Source organism: Heptranchias perlo, chromosome 35 (genome assembly GCF_035084215.1).
Source record: "Heptranchias perlo isolate sHepPer1 chromosome 35, sHepPer1.hap1, whole genome shotgun sequence".
Taxonomy (NCBI): Eukaryota; Metazoa; Chordata; class Chondrichthyes; order Hexanchiformes; family Hexanchidae; genus Heptranchias; species Heptranchias perlo.
The window spans coordinates 15,658,581-15,678,873 of record NC_090359.1 but is presented as its reverse complement, the minus strand read 5'-3'; the positions used below and the strand labels follow the sequence as shown (position 1 = coordinate 15,678,873).

Sequence of the window (20,293 nt, the reverse complement as noted above, 5' to 3'; positions counted from 1 at the left end):
GGCCCCGGTAAAGCGAATATCTCTCCACAGATACTGTCTGACCTGCTGAGTGTTGAGAGCAGTTTCAGGGTTTATTTTTGAGCTTTCACTATCGCAGTTTTCCTGACAACCTGCAACTTGCCTCAAGGGCGCAGCTTCAAGAACAACTTTCTTGTGCTCTTCTCACACACAAGATCGCACTTTACTTTCCGACACACGCGCTTTAAAATCTGCCGTTTCCACACACAGCGTCCTGCGCCACGAGAATTTGAAAGACCTTCTGCTCATGGCCTGTAATCGCTCCTTTTTCCCCACAGGCGCTCTTTACATTTATCCTCTACTTGATTCAATCTCACGCTTCAACAGAACGATTAAGATCAAGGCGGAACACTTCCGATCTTACTGCACCGCCCCAACTTGCCAAATGTGCACCTTTCAACCGCCATTCACAGCTCTGTAGCGCTGCCCGTCACTCACACAACTCAACTGTTTAGAGAAAAGAGCCAACAAGCATCAAAACAAAAACCAGTTCTTCAGTTACCATCCCCTGGATCATAAGATCACCCAAGTGAATTTCGTGAACATTCGGGCGGCTGTCTTTCCAGAGACCAGCCCTGCTTTCGTCGTGTTTGTCTGTCGAGCGGTCACGCAGATCGAAATGTGTCGACTGGTTTCAAGGCACAAATGAACATTGGTGCGAATGGGACATGTGCCCAATAGAAACGGCGGTCGGAGCAGAACAAACTTAAAGGCATAAGATCGTGAAAGTGAATGTTAGAGTCGGCAATGTTCATGAAATGGAAGGAGGAAAGTAAAGGCGGCCTATTGACTGTGGAAGGAAAAAAAAGGTGGGAGAAGAGGCGGGTTTGAACGACGGCACATGAAGTACAGGCATGTGAGAGTGCTGGGATTTGATGGAATATTTGGTTTTATTTCATGCATTGAAGATTGATGTATTCCTGCATTCGATGAGCAAGAGAGGCAGAAGACAAAAACTATGCCGTGACTCGGATTCGAACCGAGGTTGCTGCGGCCACAACGCAGAGTACTAACCACTATACGATCACGGCACCACACCACAACTGGAACTGCTCTACCTGTAGTATTTATAAAGCTCCTTTAAGGTAGCAAAAGATCGCAAGGGGCTTCACAGTCACGTTTTCAAACAAAATTTGACACTGAACCACATGAGGAGATATCAGAAGCAAAATACTGCCGATGCTGGAAATTTGAAAAAAAAACAGAAAATGTTGTAAATAATCAGCAAGTCAGGCAGCATCTGTGGAGAGAGAAACAGAGTTAACGTTTCAGGTCGATGATCCGTCGTCAGAACTGGAAAAGGTTGAAGATTAAACAGAAATTGTGCACTTTGATTGATACTTCACGTTATTCACATCTTACACTCGCAACACCTCCGGCCGCCAATCAGGACTTTGCTGATTTGAGCAGAGTTCAGCGAGCAATGCAAAATTCATCCACCGTGGCTTCGGATTGGACTGAAATCCAGGACTTCTGGATGAATATAATGAAGGAACCAACACATCAAACGGTAAATGCAATAATGGCGCGGATGGGATAAAAACCATGCGTGGAGAGAGAGGTCGAGAGTGAGCATGTGGCGGTGCGTGGCGTTGAGCGTGGATCTCAGGAAGCGGCGGGAGCAGTGGTTGGAGGAACGCTGAATATCATGGAGATATCTGGAATCATGGGTGGATCCGAAACATGAAGGGTGGAATTTAAGTTGGAATCCACGTGGAATAAGTCGGAGCCGGACACAGTTGCTGAGAAAGTGAGTTTCAGTAGAAACCTGATCAAACACTCTCTCTTCAGCAGCACCGACTCTCTCTACTTCAGAGCTGTCCTGGTCCGCAGTTCCATTTCATCCTTCGCCTCATCCAGCGCTTCAACAAAAAACTTTTTTCCTTCCTTTCAGATGTCAAGGACCGCAAGTTTCAACAACTCTTAGATACCAACAACCCTCCCGATCCTTCTTCCCCTTCACTTTCCTCTGACCCCACCCCTCCCTCCAATCTCTTTGTCGTGTTTTCACCATTCCCTCTGACCTTCCCCTCTCTGACCCCGAACGTCAGTCCTCAGCAAAGGCTTCAGTTTCATCCCCTTACGCCCCCACCTCAATGGGTTTCGAGCTCGACACGATGCTGAGCTCTTCTTCCGTCGCCTTCACCTCCGCGCCCATTTCTTTGGCCAGGAGTCTTCCCCCCGCACAGCGGACCCTGTCTCCCATCTTCAGATTTCTCATTCCACCTGGACCCCTCCCTCTATCCTGTTACCCCCTCTTGATCTTTCCATTGGGAACTGCCGGCGTGACATCGGCCGTCTCAATTTCTTTACTCCCCTCACTCACTCTAACCTCCCTCCATCTGAACTCGCAGCACTCCGTTCTCTCAGGTCCAACCCTGACATTGTCATTAAACCTGCTGACAATGGCGGCGCTCTTGTTGTTGTGAGGCGAACAGACCTCTACCTAGCGGCGGCTGAACGCCAACTCTCCGATACCTCCTCCTACCTCCCCTTGGAGCGTGATCCCACCACCGAACATCAAGCCATAGTTTCCCAGGCCGTCAATGACCTCATCTCCTCTGGAGATCTTCCTCCCCAAGGCCTCCACCTCATTGTCCCCCAACCCCGCTTCTAACTCCTTCCAAGATCCACATGCAGAACTGACCCATGAGATCCATCGTCTCAGCCTGTTCGTGCCCCCGGATAATTATTTCTTCCTAGTTTGACTCTACTTTCTCTCCCCTCGTCCAGTCTATTCCGACCAATATCCACGAATCTTACAACTCCATGCGCCACTTGAACAATTTCTAGTTCCCCGGCCCTAACTGTCTCCTTTTCACCATGGACTTCCAGTCCGTCTACACCTCCACCACCACCCCCCCCCACCCCCCACAACAGGACGGCCTGCGGGCCCTCCGCCTATTCCATGAACGAAGGCCCAACCTATCCCCATCCTCCACCACTCTCCTCCGTCTGGCTGAACTTGTTCTTACTTTGGACAACTTCTCCTTTGACTCCACTCACTTTCTCCAAATGAAAGATGTCACTATGGGAACTCATGTGGGTCCGAGCTATGCCTGACTTTTTCTGGGGGATACGTGGAAGATTCTTTGTTCCAGTACTACTCTGTTCCCCTCGCCTCTTTTTCTGGTACATCGATGTCACTTCCTGCTCTCGCCCCAATCAAGTTCGCTTCCAATTTCCACCCTCCCCTCGCCTTCACACGGTCCATCTCTGAACCTTCCATTCCCTTCCTCGACTTCTCTATCTCCATTTCCGGGGATGGTCTGTCAACCAATATCTGTTATAAGGCCACCGACCCCAACAACTACCTTGATTACACTTCATCCCACCCCGCTTCCTGTAAGGACTCTATTCTGTTCTCCCAGTTTCTCCATCTCCGTCGTGTCTGTTCTGATGATGCCACCATCCACACAAATGCTTCCGATATGTCTTCCTTTTTCCTCAATCGAGGATTCCCCTCCACTGCAGTTGACTGGGCCCTCGACTGTGTCGGTCTTATTGACTCCACTTCTGCCCTTACCCCTTCCCCTCCCTCCCTCCCAGAACCATGATAGGGTCCCCCTTGTCCTTGGCTTCCACCTCACCAGCCTCCACATTCAATGTACGAACCTCCGCCATTTCCTCCACGTACAAGCGCGATGCCACCACCAAAAACATCTTCCCCTCCCCTCCCTTTTCAGCCTTCATAATGGACCGCTCCCTCCACAACACCCTGGTCCAATCTTCCATCACCCCAAACACCCGCTCTGCTCCCCACGGTACCTTCCCATGCGAGTGCAGGAGATGCAACACCTGACCTTTCACCTCCTCCCTTCCCACCTTCCAGGGTCCCAAACATTCCTTCCAGGTGAAACAGTGATTTATTTGTAATTGCTTTGCTGAACACCTCCGCTCAGTCCACAAGCGTGACCCTGAGCTTCCGGTCGCTTGCCATTTTAATTCCCCGTCCCACTCCCACTCTGACCTCTCTGTCCTCGGCCTCTTACTCCGTTCCAATGAAGCTCAACATAAGCTCGAGAAACAGTACCTCATCTTTCGATCAGGCTCTTTACAACCTTCTGAACTCAACATTGATTTCAATAACTTCAGATCATAAACACTGATCACATTTTTTCGGACAGCAAGTGCTGATTGTGGTTCAAATTTTGCCATTTACAGCTCCTCGAGACCCATCTTTTGTTTCTTTACTTGTCCCATTACCACCCTCCTTGCACCATCATCCCTTTTGTTATTTAATCACTCCTGCCCTCCACCCTATCAGAGACCTTCCCTTTTGTTCTTTCCTCCCCTCCCCTTCCTCCCCCATCTCTTTTCCTGACGCTGGACTTGCTTAAAAACTGTTTAATCTACAACCTTTTCCATTTCTGACGAAGGGTCATCGACCTGAAACGTTAACTCTGTTTCTCTCTCCACAGACACTGCCTGACTTGTTGATTATTTGCAGCATTTTCTGGTTTTATTTCAGATTTCCAGCATCTGCAGTATTTTGCTTCTAATATCTCCTTCTGTGGCTCGGTGTCAGATTTTGTTTCAAAACGCTCCTGTGAAGCGCCTTGGGACGTTTTGCTACATTAAAGGTAAATAGTACAGACAACGTTTACACAGGTGGGATGTGGTGCCGTGATCGGATAGTGGTTCGTACTCTGTATTGTGCGCTGCTGCAACCTCGATTCGAATCTGAGTCACGTCATAGTGTGCGCTGCTTCTTTTGTCTTCTGCCTCTCATGCTCAAAGAATGCAGTCATCTTTGATCCGTGAAAGCAAATCTCATATTCCATCAAATCCCAGCACTCTCACATGCCTGTACTTGATGTTCCACAGTTCAAACCCGCCTCTTCTCCCAGCTTTTTCTTCCTTCCACACTCAATAGGCCGTCTTTACTTTCCTCCTCCCATTTCATGGACACTTTCCTGCTCCATTGCCGACTCTAACATTCACTTTCACGATCTCACGCCTTTCAGTTTGTTCTGCTCCGTCCGCTGTTTCTATTGGGCACATGTCCCATTCACACCAATGTTCATTTGTGCCTTGAAACCAATCGATACGTTTCGATCTGCGTGACCGCTCGACAGAAAAACACGACGAAAGCAGGGCTGGTCTCTGGAAAGACAGCCGCCCGAATGTTCACGAAATTTACTTGTGGAATCTTGTGATCCAGGGGATGGTAACTGAAGAACTGGTTATTGTTTTGATGCTTGTTGGCTCTTTTCTCTCAGCAGTTGAGTTGCGTGAGTGACGGGCAGCGCTGCAGAGCTGCGAATGGCGTTTGAAAGGTGCACATTTGGCAAGTTGGGGCGGTGCAGTGAGATCGGAAGTGTTCCGCCTTGATCTTAATAGTTCTGTTGAAATTTGTGATTGAATCGAGTAGAGGACAAATGTAAAGAGCGCCTGTGATGAAAAAGGAGCGATTGCAGGCCATGAGCGAAAGGTCTTTCAAATTCTCGTGGCGCAGGACGCTGTGTGTGGAAACGGCAGATTTTAAAGCGCGTGTGTCGGAAAGTAAAGTGCGATCTTGTGTGTGAGAAGAGCCCAAGAAAGTTGTTCTTGAAGCTGCGCCCTTGAGGCAAGTTGCAGATTGTCAGGAAAACTGCTATAGTGAAAGCTCGAAAATAAACCCAGAAACTACTGGCAACACTCAACAGATCAGGCAACATCTGTGGAGAGATATTCGCTTTCCCAGGGCCTCATTGTGTATTGATTAATATTAAAGACCTGCACAAGATGGACGTGTTGCACCTCAACAAGGCTGGGACGAATTTCCAAGCAGGGAAGTTCCTCTTAACTGAACAGAGAGCAATGCCGGCCGTTTTTGGGTGTCAGCTATTTTCAATCTGTATTAACGACTTAGATGGAGGGACCGAGTGCAATGTGTCCAAGTTTGCTGACGATACAAAGCAAGATGGGAAAGTAAACTGTGAGGAGGACACAACGTGTCTGCAAAGGGATATAGACAGGTTAAGTGAGTGGGCAAGAAGGCGGCAGATGGAGTACAATGTGTGGAAATGTGAGGTTATTCACTTTGATGGGAAGAATAAAAGAACAGAATATGTTTTAAATGGTGAGAAATAATTAAATGTTGGTGAAATTAAAAAGGAAATTAGGAAAGCAAAGAGAGGGCATGAAAAAATACTGGCAAGTAAAATTAAGGAAAACCCAAAATATTTTATAAATACATAAAGAGCAAGAGGATAACTAAGGAAAGAGTCGGGCCTATTAGAGGCCAAAAAGATAACCTATTCGTGGAGGTGGAAGACGTGGGAATGGTTCGCAATGAATAATTTGCGTCTGTCTTCGCAAAAGAGGGGGACGATGCAGAGATTGTAGTTAAGGAGGAGGAATGTGAAATATTGGATGGGATAAACATAATGAGAGAGGAAGTATTAAGGGGTTTAGCATCTTTGAAAGTAGATAAATTGCCAGGCTCGGATGAAATGTATCCCAGGCTGTTAAAAGAAGCAAGGGAGGAAATAAGGGAGGTCCTGACCATCATTTTCCAATCGTCCCTGGCTACAGGCATGGTGTCGGAGGATTGGAGGACTGCTAAAGTTGGCCGTTCTTTAAAAATGGAGAAAAGGACAGACCCAGTAAATACAGGCCAGTCAGTCTAACCTCGGTGGTGGGCAAATTATTGGAATCAATTCTGAGGGACAGCATGAACCTTCATTTAGAAAGGCACGGATTAATCAAGGACAGTCAACATGGATTTGTTAAGCGAAGGTTTTGTCTGACTGACTTAATTGAATTTTTTGTGCAGGTGACAAGGAGGGTTGGTGAGGGCCATGCGTTTGATGTAGTGTACATGGATTTTAGCAAGGCTTTTGACAAGGTCCCACATGGCAGACTGGTCAAAAAAATAAAAGCCCATGGGATCTAGGGGAAAGTGACAAATTGGATTCAAAATTCGCTGAGTGGCAGGAAGCAAAGGGTCATGGTTGACGGATTGTGACTGGAAGGCTGTTTCCATTGGGGTTCACGGGGTTCAGTACTAGGTCCCTTGCTTTTTGTGGTATATATTAATGATTTAGACTTAAATGTAGCGGGCATGATTAAGAAGTTGGCAGATGATACAAACATTGGCCGTGTGGTTAATAGTGAGGACGAAAGCAGTAGAATGCAGAAAGATATCAGTGGACTGGTCAGGTGGGCAGACAAGTGGCAAATGGAATTCAATCCAGAAACGTGTGAGGTAATGCATTTGGGGAGGTCAAACAAGGCAAGGGAATACACAATAAATGGGAGAATACTGAGAGGTGTGGAGGGAGAGCGAGACCTTGGAGTGCGTGTCCACTGATCCCTGAAGGTAGCAGGACAGGTAGATAAGTTGGTTAAGGAGTCATACGGGATACTTTCCTTTACTGGCCGAGGCATAGAATATTAGAGCAGGGAAGTTATGCTAGAACTGTATAAAACACTAGTTAGGCCACAGCTTGAGTGCTGTGCACAGTTGTGGTCACCACATTACAGCAAAGATGTGATTGCACTTGAGAGGGTACAAAGGAGATTTATGAGGATTTTGTCAGGACTGGAGAATTTTAGCTATGAGGTAAGATTGGACAGGCTGGGGTTGTTTTCTTTGGAACAGAGGAGCCTGAGGTGTGGTTTAATTGAGGTGTATAAAATTATGAGGGGCCTGGATAGAATGGACAGGAAGGACCTATTTCCCTGAGCAGAGGGCCCATTTAGCAGGGGATTGGTCGGAGGATTAGAGATGAGCTGAGGAAAACAAAATTCACCCAGAGGGTGGTGGGGTTCTGGAACTCACTTCCTGAAAGGGTGGTAGAGGCAGAAACCATCGTCACATTTAAAAAGTACTTGGATATGCACTTGAATTGCCATAACCTAAAGGGCTACGGAACAAGTGCTGGAAAGTGGGATTAGGCGGGGTGGCTCTTTTACGACCTGTAGAGACATGATGGCCTGAATGGCTTCCATCTGTGCCATAAATTTTCCATGTTTCCATGTTGATGTTCATTTTGCTGTCTTGTACATGAAATACAAGAAGTTAACACGCAGGTACAGCAAGCAATTAGGAAGGCAAATGGTATGTTGGTCTTTATTGCAAGGGGGTTGGAGTACAAGAGTAAGGAAGTCTTGTTGCAATTATACAGGGCTTTGGTGAGACCACACCTGGGGCATTGTGTGCAGCTTTGGTTTCCTTATCTAAGAAAGGACATACATGCCTTAGTTGCGGTGCAATGAAGGTTCACTAGATTAATTCCTGGGATGAGAGGATTGTCCTATGAGTGGAGATTGCGTAGAATGGGCCTATACTCGCTGGAGTTCAGAAGAATGAGAGGTGATCTCATTGAAACATGAAAAATTCCGAGACGGATCGACAGGGTAGATGCTGAGAGGCTGTTTCTCCCGGCTGTGGAATCCACAACTAGGGGTCTTAGTCTCAGGGTAAAGGGTCAACCATTAAGACTGAGGTGAGGACGACTTTCTTCATTCAGAGGGTTGTGAATCTTTGGAATTCTCTATCCCAGAGGGCTGTGGATATTGAGTGTATTCAAGTCTGAGATCGATAGATTTTTGGACTCTAAGGGAATCAAGGGACATGTGGATCGGGCGGGAAAGTGGAGTTGAGATCGAAGATCAGCCATGATCTGAGTGAATGGTGGAGCAGGCTCGAGGGGCCGCATGGCCTCCTCCTGTTCCTATTTCTTATGTTCTTAAAATGTGGAACTCGGTACCACAAGGAATAGTTGAGGATACTAGCATAGATGCATTTAGGGAAAGCTCGACAAACACATGAGGGAGAAAGGAATAGAGGATATGTTGATAGGGTGCGGTGAAGAAGGGTGGGAATGTGGAGCATGAACACAGTCATGGAACATTTAGGCACAATGGACCGTTTCTGTGCTGTAAATTCTATGTAATTCTACGATAGACAAGTTAATAGAAGGTGCAGACAGTTGATAAATTTAATTTAATGTGGAAATTATGAGATAATATATTTTAGGAGGAAAAACCAGGACTGGAAGTGCACACTCAATAGAACGGCACAGACCCTGTGAATGAACAGAGAGACCTCGCGTTTCAAATATATATTCCATGAAAGTACAGATCCAGGTCGATAATGCCCATCTCCAACCTCCCTTTCCTCTCCAAAGTCGTTGAACGTGTTGTCGCCTCCCAAACCCGTGCCCATTTCAACCGCAATTGCATGTTTGAATCCCTCCAATCAGTTTTCCGCCCCTGCCACAATACTGAAACGGCCCTTATCAAAGTCACAATTTACATCCTCTGTGACTGTGACCGTGGTGAACTATCCCTCCTCATCCTTCTCGACCTGTCTGCAGCCTTTGACATGGTTGACCACACCATCCTCCTCCAGTGTCTCTCCTCCGTCTTCCAGCTGGATGGAACTGAGCTCGTCTGGTTCCATTCCTATCTCTCCAATCGTAGCCAGGGAATCAAATGGAATGGCTTCTCTTCCCGTTCCTGCACCATTACCTCTGGAGTTCCCGAAGGATCTATCCTTGACCCCCACCTATTTCTCATCCACATGCTGCCTCTTGCGATATCATCCGAAAACATAATGTCAGGTTCTACATGTACGCTGATAACACCCATCTCTACCTGACCACCTGTCTCGACCCCTCCACTGTCTCTGATTTCTCACACTGCTTTTTCAACATCCAGTAATGGATGAGAAAAACATTCCTCCAAATAAATATTGGCACAAACTCCGTTCACTAGTCACCGACTCCATCCCTCTCTCTGGCCACAAATAAATAGACCATCATGAAATGTTCACAGTCCGTTTCTTGAGCCTTCTCCTTCGTAGAAGAATCTTTTAAACTCCTTGCTAAAGTGACCATTGATCTTAATGTCCTGTTTTGCGGTATGTTCTAGATTGTTCCAGGTCAGCATTGTAATAATTCGGGGTAGTTGAAAAGTGGGATCATTATATTAAATCGAGATATTTATCACAGCCCCGCCCCCCAAACATTCAAACCACCGTTCAGGAGGAGAACCCCTCTGCTCGCTGACCTACATTGGCTCCCAGTCCACCAACATCTCAAATTTTAAATTATCATCCTCGTGTCAAATCCCTCCATGACCTCGCCCCTCCCTATCTCTGTAACCTCCTCCACCCCGACAACCCTCCGAGATCGCTGAGCTCCTCCAATTCAAGCCTCTTGCGCATCCACGATTTTCATCGCTCCACCATTGGCGGCCGTGCCTTCAACCGACTGGGCCCAAAGCTCTGGATTTCCCTCCATAAACCTCCCCGCCTCGCTACCTCTCTCTCCTCCCTTAAGTCACTTAAAACCTACCTCACCTGTCCCAATATCTCCTAATATGGCTCCGTGTCACATTTTGTTTGATAATCGCTCCTGTGAAGCGCCTTGGGACGTTTTACTCCGTTAAAGGCGCGATATAAATGCAAGTTGTTGTTGTTGTTGGGGTGGAGAAAGGGTTTTCTTTCTTTTTATGACTCTTTTCAATCTCTCTATTTCTTTCCTTTCTCGGACTCTGTTTTCCGGGTCTGTTTACTGACACACATTACAATCTGTGTCACTCGGTGTCTAACAATGTGAGGCAATGTGTTTTATTCCCGCTGTGTTATCTCTCTGGCGGTTTGCTGATAAATGTTTAACTCGCGGCCTGTTCCCGTTAATGGTCACAAGCAGTAACAGACAGACAGAGCGTGTCTGACCGCCCTGAGATGTGGAAAAGGCATCAGTTTAGGACAAATGCATCAAATCAAATGTTCATCGGGCACCGAGAGAGACAAAATCCAGAGAGAAAGGCAGAATGAAATAGAGAAATAAAAGCTAAATACAGACATCCTTGATGTCTCTCTATTCCATCCCCAACCGTTCAGTGTCGGGTAAAAATGTCAGTGTAAATAAATGTTCGAGAATCGGCCCAAAGAAGAAGAAACAAAATAATCCAAAACTGCCGAAACCCGGGATCTTTAGATCTTCAGTCCAACGCTCTCCCAACTGAGCTATTTCGGCCCCACATCAAACTGGCCTTTGGGTCATCCTGTTTGAATAAAATATAACCCCGGGTGGAATTGCCCCTCCCGCTCATTCCTCACTTCGGGAGAATGAGTCCGACCATCAAGCAGAGATTTTCTGATACTGTCGGTGAATCTCATTTATATTAAACATTCATTGAACTCTCTGCCGGGGGGATTCAGAGCTGGGGTTCGCCATGAACCAGCTTCCCCTCAATTCCCAGCTTTATCAGTGAATCGACCAACAAACGCTCGAAGGAGCTCAGGTTATATTAATAATAAAAACAGAAAATGCGGGAAACACTCAGCAGGTCAGGCAGCATCTCCAGCCTGGACTGAGTTAGCTGATCTCACGAGGTGTGCTACTGAGCCACGGAGCAAGAAAAGCCGAGGCTCAGTCCCGGGCCTGAGCCGAGTGAGCTGACTCAATGTGTTCCTGGTAATTTTCATCAACATCTTTGAATGTGGCAGCACGATTTCTTCAAGCCGTTAAAAGAGCATCCAGTTCCTTGGCTTAATAATAGAGAAATAGAGTACAAAAGCAAGGAAGTTATATTAAACGTTTATAAATCATTGTTCAGGCCTCATCTGAAGTATTGTGTCCAATTCTGGGCACTATAATTTATTAAGGAGGTCAAGGTCTTGGAGAGGATGGAGAGGAGATTTACCAGAATTATACCAGGGATGGGGTTTAGTTGTGTGGAGAGACTCGAGAACCTGGGATTGTTCTGCTTCGAGCAATGAAGGTTAAGGGTAGAAGTAATCCACGTGTTCAAAATTAAGAGGGGTTTTGATGGAGTGAATAAGGAGAAACTTCACCCACTGGCGGGAGGGTCGGGAACCAACGGACGCAGATTTAAGATAATTAGCAAAAGAACTAGAAGGGAAATAAGGAGATTTTTTTGACACAGGGAATTGATATGATCTGGAACGCACTGCCGTAACGGATTGTGGAGCTCGATTCAATTGTAACTTTAAAAGGAGAATTGGATAAATACTTGAGTATCTCTCCACAGCTACCACCTGACCTGCTGAGTGTTGCCAGCGGTTTCTGGGTTTATTTTTGAGCTTTCACTATCGCAGTTTTCCTGACAACCTGCAACTTGCCTCAAGGGCGCAGCTTCAAGCACAACTTTCTTGTGCTCTTCTCACACACAAGATCGCACTTTACTTTCCGACACACGCGCTTTAAAATCTGCCGTTTCCGCACACAGCGTCCTGCGCCACGAGAATTTGAAAAACCTTTCGCTCATGGCCTGTAATCGCTCATTTTTCCCCACAGGCGCTCTTTATATTTATCATCTACTCGATTCAATCGCACGCTTCAATAGAACTATTAAGATCAAGGCGGAACACTTCCGATCTTACTGCACCGCCCCAACTTGCCAAATGTGCACCTTTCAACCGCCATTCGCAGCTCTGTTGCGCTGCCCGTCGCTCACGCAACTCAACTGCTGAGAGAAAAGAGCCAACAAGCATCAAAACAAAAACCAGTTCTTCAGTTCCCATCCCCTGGATCACACGATTCCACAAGTAAATTTTGTGAACAATCGGGCGGCTGTCTTTCCAGAGACCAGCCCTGCTTTCGTCGTGTTTGTCTGTCGAGCGGTCACTCAGATCGAAATGTATCGACTGGTTTCAAGGCACAAATGAACATTGGTGCGAATGGGACATGTGCCCAATAGAAACAGTGGTCAGAGCAGAACAAACTTAAAGGCGTGAGATCGTGAGAGTGAATGTTAGAGTCGGCAATGGAGCAGGAAAGTGTCCATGAAATGGGAGGAGGAAAGTAAAGGCGGCCTATTGACTGTGGAAGGAAGAAAAAGCTGGGAGAAGAGGTGGGTTTGAACTGTGGAACATCAAGTACAGGCATGTGAGAGTGCTGGGATTTGATGGAATAAATAGGTTTTCGCCACCAACAAAAAATGTTTTTCTCATGTGTTCAATATTGAGAAATTGTTGCATTTTTTTCGCAAGCGCGGGAGAGAACAAAAGGAGCAGCGCACACTATGTCGTGACTCGGATTCGAACCGAGGTTACTGCCGCCACAACGCAGAGTACTAACCACGATACGATCACGGCGCCTCACGTCAGTCAGTGAGTTTTTGCCCGAACTATTTAAATAGCACCATTAAGGTAGCGAAACGTCCCAAGGCGCTTCACAGGAGATTTTAAACAAAATTTGACCCCGAGCCACAGAAGGAGATATTAGAAGTAAAATACTGCCGATGCTGGAAATTTGAAATAAAACCAGAAAATGCTGTAAATAATCAGCAAGTCAGGCAGCGTCGGTGGAGAGAGAAACAGAGTTAACTTTTCAGGTCGATGACCCTTCGTCAGAAATGGAAAAAGTTGAAGATTAAACAGTTTTTAAGCAAGTCCAGCGTCAGGAAAAGGGATGGGGGAGGAAGGGGAGGGGAGGAAAGAACAAAAGGGAAGGTCTATGATAGGGTGGAGGGCAGGAGTGATTAAATAACAAAAGGGATGATGGTGCAAGGCAAGGAGGGTGGTAATGGGACAAGTAAAGAAACAAAAGATGGGTCTCGAGGAGCTGTAAATGGCAAAATTTGAACCACAATCAGCACTTGCTGTCCGAAAAAATGTGAGCAGTGTTTATGATCTGAAGTTATTGAAATCAATGTTGAGTTCAGAAGGTTGTAAAGAGCCTGATCGAAAGATGAGGTGCTGTTTCTCGAGCTTATGTTGAGCTTCATTGGAACGGAGTCGGAGGCCGAGGACAGAGAGGTCAGAGTGGGAGTGGAACGGGGAATTAAAATGGCAAGCGACCGGAAGCTCAGGTTCACGCTTGTGGACTGAGCGGAGGTGTTCAGCAAAGCTATTACAAATAAATCGCTGTTTCACCTGGAAGGAATGTTTGGGACCCTGGAAGGTGGGAAGGGAGAAGGTGAAAGGTCAGGTGTTGCATCTCCTGCACTCGCATGGGAAGGTGCCGAGGGGAGGAGAGCGAGTGTTGGGGGTGATGGAAGAGTGGACCAGGGTTTCCTGGAGGGAGCGGTCCCTTCGGAAGGCTGAAAGGGGAGGGGAGGGGAAGATGTTTGTGGTGATGGTGGAAGTGGCGGAGGATGATACGTTGAATGTGGAGGCTGGTGGGGTGGAAGGTAAGGACAAGGGGACCTACCGTGGTTCTGAGAGGGAGTGGAATGGGTCAGGGCAGAAGTGCAGGAAATAGGACGGACACAGTCGAGGTCCAGTCAACTGCAGTGGAGGGGAATCCTCTGTTGAGGAAAAAGGAAGACATATCAGAAGTAGTGTTGTGGAAAGTGGCACCGTCAGAACAGACGCGACGGAGAAAGAAAAACTGTGAGAATGGGATAGAAACAGCGGTCGTAGCAGAACAAATAAGATCGTGAAAGTGAATGTTAGAGTCGGCAATGCCGTAGGAAAGTGTCCCTGAAATGGAAGGAGGAAAGGAAAGCCGGCCTATTGATTATGGAAGGAAGAAAAAGCCTGGAGAACAGACCGTTTTGAACTGTGGAACATCAAGTACAGGCATGTGAGAGTGCTGGGATTTGAAGGAATGGATAGGTTTTCACCAGCAACAAAAAAATTTTCTTTCATGTGCTGAAGATTGATTTCTTGCTGCATTCTATTCACAAATGTGGCAGAGGACAAAAGCGGTAAACAAAACTGTACTGTAACTCGGATTCCTGCGACCACAACGCAGAGTATGGACCAGGATACGATCACGGCGACGCACATCAGCTGTGGCAGTCGTGCCCGAACAACAGCAATGTCGCGCACGGTATTGGTTGGAAAAGAAGGATGTTTGGTGATGTCGTTAAAGTATGAAGCACTTTAAATTCTGGCAGCGGTGGGATCGGAACCCATATCCCAACAGAGACTGGAGTTTTAATCCCGCGCCTTAGACCGCTCGGCCACGCTACCAGTTGATAGCATTTCTTCATAATTTGCTATCTAATGATTGAAATGCGGCTTTCTTGCTTTTTGACCTTTGAGTCGAGGATTTTCCATTGAACGAATAAAATAAATGGACTTTCTGAGCAATGTTCATGCGACGAGGTGACCGAGTGGTTGAGGTGATGGATTCCTAATCCACTGTGCTCTGCACGCATGGTTTTTATCCCATCCGCGCCATTATTACATTTACCGTTTGATGTGTTGGTTCCTTCCTTGTCTTCATCCAGAAGTCCAGGGCCTCGGTCCAATCCGAAGCCACGGTGGATGAATTTTGCATTGCTCGCTGAACTCTGCTCAAATCTGCAAAGTCCTGAGGTGTTGCGAGTGTGAGATGTGAATAACGTGAAGTATCAATCAAAGTGCACAATGACACCCCGGGAAAGCGAGTATCTCTCCACAGATACTGCGATTTATTTATTTATCCAACTGTCATTGGCGAAATGACCGAATGTGTTTATTTATATATCTGTATGGGTAAGGAAAACCCCATTTTGATCATTTCCAGGAAACAGTCAAGTTCATAAATTAGTTTGTCAAACTCATAACGACCGCTGGGATTTGCTGATTGAAAATTTCAATGGAAATTGAGACCGTCACTCAGTATTGGAAAAAATATACCCGCTGGGGTTTCGGGGTTGTTATCGGTTTATTTATATCACTGAGGAACCCATTTTAAACTAGGTGAAGGTGCAAATCTAACGATGGATTTCAAATTTATCACATTAACCACTGCTCAGTTAAAATCGCAATGAGTGATCGCTCGGTAACACAGCGTGCATCCAGCCCCCAACCCGTCTCCGTTCAATCATATTCTGATAGTGACAATCACCTGTTTATTTTTTTTCTGTTCTATTTTTCTCTGTAGTTTTGTAAGAAGAAGACAGCCGAAGACATAAAATTAAAAGTTGGCGTCTTAAAATGCTTCCCCCCAGTCGGGGAATTAAACCCCGGACAAAGGCGGGCCTAAAAATGGATAAATCCCCAGGCCCGGACGAAATGTATCCCAGGCTACTGTGTGAGGCAAAGGAGGAGATTGCGGGGGCTCTGACACATATATTCAGAACCTCTCTGGCCACAGGGGATGTGCCAGAGGAATGGAGAACCGCTAATGTAGTGCCATTATTCAAGAAGGGGAGTAGGGAAAAACCGGGGAACTACAGGCCAGTGAGCCTAACATCAGTGGTAGGAAAATTATTGGAAAAAATTCTGAAGGACAAAATTAGTCTCCACTTGGAGAAGCAAGGATAAATCAGGGATAGTCAACATGGCTTTGTCAAGGGAAGATCATGTCTGACTAATTTGATTGAATTTTTTGAGGGGGTGACTAGGCGTGTGGATGAGGGTAACGCAGTGGATGTGGTATACATGGATTTCAGTAAGGCCTTCGATAAAGTCCCCCACAGGAGACTGGTCAAGAAGGTACGAGCCCATGGAATCCAGGGTGCCTTGGCACTTTGGATACAAAACTGGCTTAGTGGCAGAAGGCAGAGGGTGATGGTCGAAGGTTGTTTTTGTGACTGGAAGCCTGTGGCCAGTGGGGTACCATAGGGATCGGTGCTGGGTCCCTTGCTGTTTGTGGTCTACATTAATGACTTGGATATGAATGTAAAAGGTATGATCAGTAAGTTCGCTGATGATACAAAAATTGGTAGGGTGGTAAATAGCGAGGAGGATAGCCTCAGTCTGCAGGACGATATAGATGGGTTGGTCAGATGGGCGGAACAGTGGCAAATGGAATTTAACCCGGAAAAGTGCGAGGTGATGCACTTTGGAGGGACTAACAAGGCAAGGGAATACACAATGAATGGGAGGACCCAAGGCAAGACAGAGGGTCAGAGGGATCTTGGTGTGCAAGTTCACAGATCCCTGAAGGCGGCGGAACAGGTAGATAAGGTGGTAAAGAAGGCATATGGGATACTTGCCTTTATTAGCCGAGGCATAGAATATACGAGCAAGGAGGTTATGATGGAGCTGTATAAAACACTGGTTAGGCCACAGCTGGGGTACTGTGTGCAGTTCTGGTCGCCACACTACAGGAAGGATGTGATCGCTTTGGAGAGGGTGCAGAGGAGATTCACCAGGATGTTACCAGGGCTGGAGCGCTTCAGCTATGAAGAGAGACTGGGAAGATTGGGTTTGTTTTCCTTGGAGCAGAGGAGGCTGAGGGGGGACATGTTTGAGGTGTACAAAATTATGAGGGGCACAGATAGGATGGATACTAAGGAGCTTTTTCCCTTCGTTGAGGGTTCTATAACAAGGGGACATAGATTCAAGGTAAAAGGCGGGAGGTTTAGAGGGGATTTGAGAAAGAACTTTTTCACCCAGAGGGTGGTTGGAGTCTGGAACTCACTGCCTGAAAGGGTTGTGGAGGCAGGAACCCTCACAACATTCAAGAAGCATTTGGATGAGCACTTGAAATGCCATAGCATACAAGGCTACGGACCAAATGCTGGAATATGGGATTAGAGTAGACAGGGCTGATGGCCGGCGCGGACACGATGGGCCGAAGGGCCTCTATCCATGCTGTATAACTCTATGACTCTATCCCTCCTCATCCTGTGTGACTGTGGGAAACTATCCCTCCTCATCCTGTGTGACTGTGGGAAACGATCCCTCCTCATCCTGTGTGACTGTGGGAAACGATCCCTCCTCATCCTGTGTGACTGTGGGAAACTATCCCTCCTCATCCTGTGTGACTGTGGGAAACTATCCCTCCTCATCCTGTGTGATCGTGGGAAACTATCCCTCCTCATCCTGTGTGACCGTGGGAAACTATCCCTCCTCATCCTGTGTGACTGTGGGAAATGATCCCTCCTCATCCTGTGTGACTGTGGGAAACGAAACCTCCTCATCCTGTGTGACTGTGGGAAACGAAACCTCCTCATCCTGTGTGACTGTGGGAAACTATCCCTCCTCATCCTGTGTGACCGTGGAAAACGAAACCTCCTCATCCTGTGTGACTGTGGGAAACGATCCCTCCTCATCCTGTGTGACTGTGGGAAACGAAACCTCCTCATCCTGTGTGACTGTGGGAAACTATCCCTCCTCATCCTGTGTGACCGTGGGAAACTATCCCTCCTCATCCTGTGTGACCGTGGGAAACTATCCCTCCTCATCCTGTGTGACCGTGGGAAACTATCCCTCCTCATCCTGTGTGACCGTGGGAAACTATCCCTCCTCATCCTTCTCCACCTGTCCCCAGCCTTTGACTCTATGACTCTATGACTCTATAACTCACCACGATAAGAGAGAAAGAAAGAACAGAAGAAAGACAGAGTCAGTTGTGCGTTGTCTAACAAAGAGATGGAAATGTGAAAGGTTCTTACAACAGAGGCCCGTGGACAATTAAACAAACTGTCATCAAATAAATAGTTGAAAGAAATCCACTGACACATGAAGCATGTCGAACACCATCTGGGATGAGTGTACATTCAATACAGCAGTTCCTCGTTAGTGTAGTAGCGAGTATCCCCTGCCTGACACGCGGGAGACCGGGGTTCATTTCCCCCATCAGGAGTTTATAACTTTATCGCATTTGAAAGCTTCACTTTTGTTAATCTGCAGAAAATACAGTGTGGAACTGACTCAGAGTTGACTCCCACTTGCCTCACTTTAATTTTGCTGATGTTCCAGCGGTTTTAAAATCTGCTCTCTGCGTCACTCTTCACCTCGATGTTAAACTGGATTCTGTGATGGTGGGGATCTCGAGAGGAGGCCGAGATGGATCATCCACTCGGCACTTCTGGCTGAAGATGGTTGTCTCTCTTCGTTCCTCTCTCTGTCGGTCGGCCTCTCTCTGTTTCAGGCTGGTGACTGAGACCCGGTCTGTTCACAGCGCGATTCTCCGTTTTATTTCTTGCCCATTACTGTGGTTCTCACATCGAGCTGAAGAGTGAAGCAGAGAGCAGATTTTAACATCGCTGTGAAATCAAATTTTGGAAGTGGGCAAGGCCGAGTCAGTTTTTCATTGTATTTTCCACATCCAATATTGCACATAAATGAAAGTGAAACTTTTCAAGGCAGCAATAACATCCTCATCAGAGAATGGAACACCAGTCTCCCAGGGGATAGGCGGGGATACTCAGCACGACAGTAACAAGGAATTGGTCAAAATGGGGTTTTCAATACCTGTAAAGATATACAAAAAATACATTTGTTTCTTTTGCAAATGGCAGCTGCATAAATAAATAAATCGCAGTATCTGTGGGGAGATACTCGCTTTACCGGGGCGTCATTGTGCACTTTGATTGATACTTCACGTTATTCACATCTGACACTCGCAACACCTCTGGGCGGCAATCAGGACTTCGTTGAATTGAGCGGAGTTCAGTGAGCAATGCAAAATTCATCCACCGTGGCTTCGGATTGGACCGAGACCCAGGACTTCTGGTTGAATATGAGGAAGAAACCAACACATCAAACGGTAAATGCAATAATGGCGCGGATGGGATACAAAACCATGCGTGCAGAGCACAATGGATAAACAGACCATCACCTCAACCACTCGGTCACCTCGTCGAATGAACATTGCTCAGAAAGCCCATTTATTTTGTTCGTTCAATGGAAAATCCTGGATTCAAAGGTCAAAAAGCAAGAAAACCACATTTCAATCACCAGATAGCAGATTCTGAACAAACCAGCATCAGATGGTAGTGTGGCCGAGCGGTCTAAGGCGCTGGATTAAGGCTCCAGTCTCTTCGGGGGCGTGGGTTCGAATCCCACCACTGCCAGAATTTAAAGTGCATGCTTTTTAACCAGATGACCAAACATCCTTCTTTTCCAAGCAGCACCGTGCGCGACATTGCTGTTGTTCGGGCACGACTGCCCCACCTGATGTCCGTTGCCGTGATCCTATCGTGGTTCATACTCTGCGTTATGATCGCAGTAACTTCGGCTCGAATAGGAGTTTCAATACTGTTTCATTTACGTCTTTCATCCTTTGCCACATTTGCTGATATAATGCAGCAAGAAATCAATCTTTAGCACATGAAAGAAATATTTTTTTGTTGCTGGCGGAAACCTATTTGTTCTGTCAAATCCCAGCTGAAGTGGAGAGAGTCGGTGCTGCTGAAGAGAGAGTGTTTGATCAGGTTTCTACTAAAACTCACTTTCACAGACACATCTTCCTCAGCAACTGTGTCCGGCTCCGACTTATTCCACGTGGATTCCAACTTAAATTCCACCCTTCATGTTTCGGATCCGCCCATGATTCCAGATATCTCCATGATATTCAGCGTTCCTCCAACCACTGCTCCCGCCGCTTCCTGAGATCCACGCTCAACGCCACGCACCGCCACATGCTCACTCTCGACCTCTCTCTCCACGCATGGTACTTGATGTTCCACAGTTCAAACCCAC

General features: G+C 46.8%; 2 non-coding genes across 2 annotated transcripts; one reads left to right on the top strand and one right to left on the bottom strand.

Moving 5' to 3' along the window:
• Positions 1-977: 977 nt before the first annotated feature.
• On the bottom strand, positions 978-1,049 carry trnah-gug (transfer RNA histidin (anticodon GUG)). Its single transcript has one exon. It is a non-coding gene; the product is annotated as a tRNA-His (tRNA).
• An 18,534-nt stretch (positions 1,050-19,583) lies between these two features.
• trnal-aag (transfer RNA leucine (anticodon AAG)) lies at positions 19,584-19,665 on the top strand. The gene has a single exon. It is a non-coding gene; the product is annotated as a tRNA-Leu (tRNA).
• The last annotated feature ends 628 nt before the right edge of the window (positions 19,666-20,293 follow it).